Here is a 5,643-nt window from a genome sequence, read left to right on the forward strand (position 1 = left end):
TATACAAGAAAACAACAAAAAAGCTATCAAAGACCGACAAAAGACACTGTGCAAGATACCTTCGTTTTTTTACCTTTTGCTTTATGTCAGGTCTAGCTTTTGTTTTTACGTCTTCTCTTCTTTTTCTATCACATCTTTTCTACTTTACGTTACATCCCTTCTTTTTATCTTTTTATCTCGACTTTACGTCACCTCTCTTATCTTCATCGAATCTTCCACCTCAGCTTCTCCGCGTTTATCTCGACTTTATGTCACCTCTCTTCCTCTTTCAGCTTCATCGAATCTTCCACCTCAGCTCCTCCACTCCTCTATAAAAACCCCTCCAAACCTTCAGTAAAAAACAAGTCGAAACCTCCATCTCTGCGACCTCTTCTCTGCAATCTCTTCTCTCTTCCCTACTTACTCAAAGCAGTCTCCTGAAAGCTCTGCTGACTTTTCTTCTTTGAGGCAAGCCGTTATCGAGTAAGATCTTTTCATACTTCTTTTGTTTATACGATGTACACAGATGTGTGATTGTAATTTACATAAAGTACTTTCGTTCTATCCGGACGAATGGGCTCTTTTTTCAAGTTACTACATTTGTAAATTGTAAATGATTTGTTATAAGTCATCTTTGTTCCTGTACCTATTTGAACTCTATGAAATAAAGCTTGTGTATATGCAGTTTAAATTTAATTTTGGCATAAAAATTCGAAACAGTATTCATACTACTTGGATTATAGTAGACATCTCTGTAATTTCTCTTATCATCATTATGTGCTGCTTTTTATATTATACTACGCTTTACGTTCTCTACTAGACTATACTACAGTATTTTCAATGTTATTAAGATAAAAGTGAATTTAGATCTTGGCGCGTTATTGGTGTGTGTGTGTGTATATATATATATATATATATATATAACTTCTCAAAATTCTTTAAAAAATAAATAATATTTCCTAAACATCTAGGTTTTAGGTTTTTCAAACAAAATAATGGCTTTGAATTATAGTTTTTTGTTATTTTATATAAAATATGAGTGTTTGTGTTCCACTAATTTCACCGCACTATCATTAATTCAGTTTTTTTATCCCAGTTATCTAAATGAATAAATAAATATGTAGCAATAAAAATCTAATTCAACATTGAAATTATTTATTATGCCATCTGAATTTATTCACAATATAAAAAATACATTCGTGTCATTTTAAATTTGGGCATGCATACCATGCTCCTTGTTACTTTTCGGTACAAGATGATATGGAACATGGTTGCATATTTATGGTTATTCAAGTGGAGAACATGCGAACTAAAAGTGCCACATTCCTTATGCCAACACTAATACCGAAGAAGCCAAGTCCATTCATTCATTCCATGGCACACATATATTGCCCCAAGTTTATACGTAGAATACTGTAACATGCCTATCCAAAAAAAAAAAGTAGATTACTGTAACATAATCTGAATTCATTTAAAAGAATTAAATAACCACATTTGAGGTGTGAGCTGTGATTACTCTCCTCACTTTGGAAAGATTTTTTTTTTTTTCGGGAACGATAACCATTAACTTCCATTAAAAAAAATAAAGGATATACAGAAGGAGGAAGAGGAAGATTACAAGAGGAGAAGAAAAAAGAGAGATAAATATAAGTTCAAATAATGTGATGAGCACCACTGAGGATTGATGAAAACACCTTTAGCAAGAGAATCTGCCTCCAAGTTTGTCTCTCTAAAACAATGGCAAATATCAGCTGAGAACCTAGATAATAAAATTCGAATGTCATTAAAAATGGGAATCAGTCTCCACGGTGGTTTAGCTTCCCCTTACTTTGGAAAGATAAATGGTTCCTTTTTTTATGAGGCTAGTTTAATAGTATAGTTTAATGGTAGGAATCGAACTTGAGATGTAGCGTTGCTTGACGTCAACTGCTAACGAATCAAGCCTAAGCCGAATTCCTAGTTAAGTGGTTCCCCTTACTTCAATGGAATTACAACAGGAGGGTCTCTGGGAAAGCTCCCCCACGACTACAAACGAAGAAGACCTCCAATATTTTCCAAACAAACATTGACCGAACTTCGAGCATGAACCAAGGCTTCCATATAGTGAAATTGGGCTCCAGGCTGCAAAGCTTATGTGCTTCAACTCTGAAACACATCTTGCTCCTTATCAAAAAGAGTAGTAACAGTAATAAACTCACCAAAAATCCATGCAAGAGCAAGACCCATCTCTAAAATGGTGGAACCTGTTCTTGTCCCTCATCACAATCTCTCTCCTAAAAACCTTTGATATGAGCTTAGTTGCAAAATGGCAATCACTACAAACCCTCAAGTTCTTAACGATCCTAATCGCCATCCCCTCAGGTGTTTCCAGAAGTCCAAAAGCAATGGCAAGCTTCTCACTATGAACTCCAACTGCTCCCACTTTCTCTTCTTCCTCTATATCAAACATAACCTCTGAAACACTTGGAACATAACCCACATTTCTCAGTTCCCTCATAACTTGATCCAACTTCTCATATATCTTCTCACTCATGGGGTGCACCTTATCCCCCATCAAAAACTCATGTATCTCACCATCCAACTCTATGACACTACACCCTGGAGTTTTTGCAGGTTTCCCGCAACCAATCGAAGGAATTTCACCCCATTTTTCCGCAGTGGCATACATTTTGGTCATCAAAATTTGGGCTGATCCACTCTCCGGCCCAAATTTTGGCAGTTGCTTAAGAACCCATTTGCCCAATTCAATATTGCCATGAAGCCTACAAGAATTGAGCAAGGATCGCCATATAATGGCATTTGGCTTCATGGGCATGCTATGGATCATGGCCATGGCCTCTTGCAAGAGACCTGCTCTCCCCAAGAGGTCCACCATGCACCCATAATGCTCCACCTTGGGCTCAATTCCATAATCCGAGACCATAATCTCAAAGCACCGCTGCCCCTCTTCGACTAGCCCAGCATGGCTACAAGCCGCCAAAACACTAATAAAACACACCTCATCAGGCCTCACCCCATTGCCTACCATACTCCAAAAGGCCCCAACAGCCTTTGCACCCAACCCATGGATCGCATAACCAGCAATCATCGAACTCCATGAAAATAAATCCTTTTCGCCCATAGCCATAAACACCTCTTCTGCACGTTCTAAACAACCACACTTTGCATACATATCGATCAACGCATTGCTCAAATAAACATCGGAACCCAACCCATTTTTCCCTGCATAAACATGGACCCACCTGCCCAAATCCAAGGCACCCAACACCCCACAAGCCAAAAGCAGCCCCACCAAGACCACCCCATCAGGCTTCACCCCATTCAATTGCATCTCTCTAAACAAACCTAAAGCATCCATCGCCAATCCGGCCTGCACATAACCCGTAAGCAATGAACTCCAACAAATCAAATCCCTCTCATCCATTGCATCAAACACCTTGCGTGCGAACTGAACCGACCCCACTTTTGCATAAACATTAACTAATGAGGCCTGAACATACTTATCAGAAGCAAGACCAAGCATAATTACATGAGCGTGGGCCAGGAGAGATGCTGGAGGGTGAGACCTGAGGGCCTTAAGTAAAAAGGTAAATGTGTAATTGTTAGGATGGGTACATGGAGAGGAGAGGAAGCGGTTATACACATGCGCTGCTAAGGCGGGCGCGTTGTAGGGGTGGTGGAGAGCGACGCCACGGAGGGCGGTGTTGAAGGAGAAGGCATTGGGTCGAGGGGCAGAGGCGAGGGTGAGGAGGGCGTGAGCGAGGTTGTTGGCTGGGGGGTTAAGGGCACAAAAGGAGATGATGGCGCCCAAGAGAGTGTTGTTTTTGTAGAGGAGATTGGTTGTGATGAGGTGGGCTTGAATTTGGTAGAGGTGGTGTATGGTGGTGCATTTTTGGAGGAGAGAGAGAAAGGGGTGAGAGTGAGAGGACATGATCTTGGTAAGTGCATCATAGGCGGTGGTTTGATGCTGTAGTTAGTGTTGTGGTCTCTGAGTTTAGTAAGTGGCATATATGCCTGTGACTCTCCTTTACACAGGCGCATGTTTTTTCTTTCTCATGGGGTTCACAAACCCCATTTGGGCGAAGTAAAATAACAAACAACATGGTCCTCTGTACCTATAGTTATCAAAACCTGACCGAACCGGTAGAGCCTCTCATCAGATCTCTATTTGGTTCGACACTGTTTAAAAAAAATTTGGATGGACGCAGTTTTTTTGTTTGGATGTCATTATGATTGTTGATTATAACATAGTATTATAATATTACAATAAAATAATTTAAAATATTAGAATATGTTTCTCTATTATAATATTAAAAATAATGAAATTAGTATCAAGTGAAATATTTATTAATTTTTTTTACTTATCCAAAATTATCACAATCTAACTAACAATAATATTATGCATTGAAATTGAAATTTTTGGTTTATACTTTATAATAATTTTACTATACAAATAAGAATAAATTTAAAATTCAAAAAATAATAAATTATATAATTTATAATAAATAATATATAAGATTTAGTTATTAATATAATAAATATACTTATTAATTTTAATATTATACTAAACGTGATTTAAAAACAAGATGGCCCTTACATATATATTTTGAATTGCTTATATATGTTTTATAATAAACATAATTTATTATAAAAAACTTGGTCTATTAAATAAATATTTTTTATAATAAACATAATTTATTAAAAAGCTCACTTTATTAATTTATAGTAAATATTTTTTATAATAAACTGTTCATGATTATCAATGGTAAGTTTGCGTGCATGCACGCATAAAGGTTTGAAATTTTGTATTCCACATCAAGGAAGATGCACGCTAGGTTAATAGGTTTGTTCTCAAGATAATAAGTTTGCATGCTGTCCTACATCAAAAAATTAAGGAAGAATGCACGTCTATGAAAACTTTGAAAGCCAACTTACTTATTGTTGCCAAATGAATGGGATGTGTGGCTATGTGATTGTGTTAAAATCAGTACTTTGATTTGTCTTAGAAAGTTTTGATTTCTTTGATTTGTCTTATAAGGTTTTGATTTGTAGAAATAATTGATTTGTCTAATAAAGTTTTGATTTGTAGAAATAATATAGGTTTGACTTGTCTTATAAGGTTTTGATTTGCCGAGAAATAATGGATTTGTCTTATAAAGTTTTGATTTGTAGAAATAACATAGGTTTGACTTGTCTTATAAAGTTTTGATTTGTCTAAATAATATAGGTTTGGAAATAATATAGGTTGGGAAGAATCTAGGACTTATTTTAATTAGATCTAGCTGTTATTTGCTTACCAATAACTAGATCATGAATTTTTCTATTCACCAAAAAAAGCGATGCTGTTTTTTATTCATCAAAAAAATGCTTACCAATAACTAGATCATGCAGTTTTCTATTTACCAAAAAAAGATCATGCAGTTTTCCTTCAATTTTTCCAAAAGAACGTTGCACTCTCCTAGTTTTTGGCAAACCACTAGGGAGGCGCCTATTCAAGACCATATCAAAGTGGTTTCACAATGTTGGGATCCCCTTCATCAGAAACAATGATGATATCACATGCCAATGATTTCTATATATATATATATATATATATATATATATATATATATATTGCAAGAAAACGGATGTGCTTTAGCACTACAGTATTTTCGCCTTCCAAGA

At 36.2% G+C, this 5,643-nt stretch overlaps 1 pseudogene across 1 annotated transcript; it reads right to left on the reverse strand.

Annotated features, from left to right (window-relative positions):
* Window positions 1-1,604: 1,604 nt before the first annotated feature.
* On the reverse strand, window positions 1,605-4,202 carry LOC105420453 (pentatricopeptide repeat-containing protein At4g21065 pseudogene; annotated as a pseudogene). Its single transcript, XR_016049491.1, has one exon. The product of XR_016049491.1 is annotated as a pentatricopeptide repeat-containing protein At4g21065 pseudogene (transcript).
* Between the last annotated feature and the right edge of the window lie 1,441 nt (window positions 4,203-5,643).

The sequence above is a fragment of the Amborella trichopoda genome, chromosome 2 (assembly GCF_054954075.1).
Source record: "Amborella trichopoda isolate Santa Cruz 75 chromosome 2, AtrichopodaSantaCruz75HAP2 v2.0, whole genome shotgun sequence".
Classification (NCBI taxonomy): domain Eukaryota; kingdom Viridiplantae; phylum Streptophyta; class Magnoliopsida; order Amborellales; family Amborellaceae; genus Amborella; species Amborella trichopoda.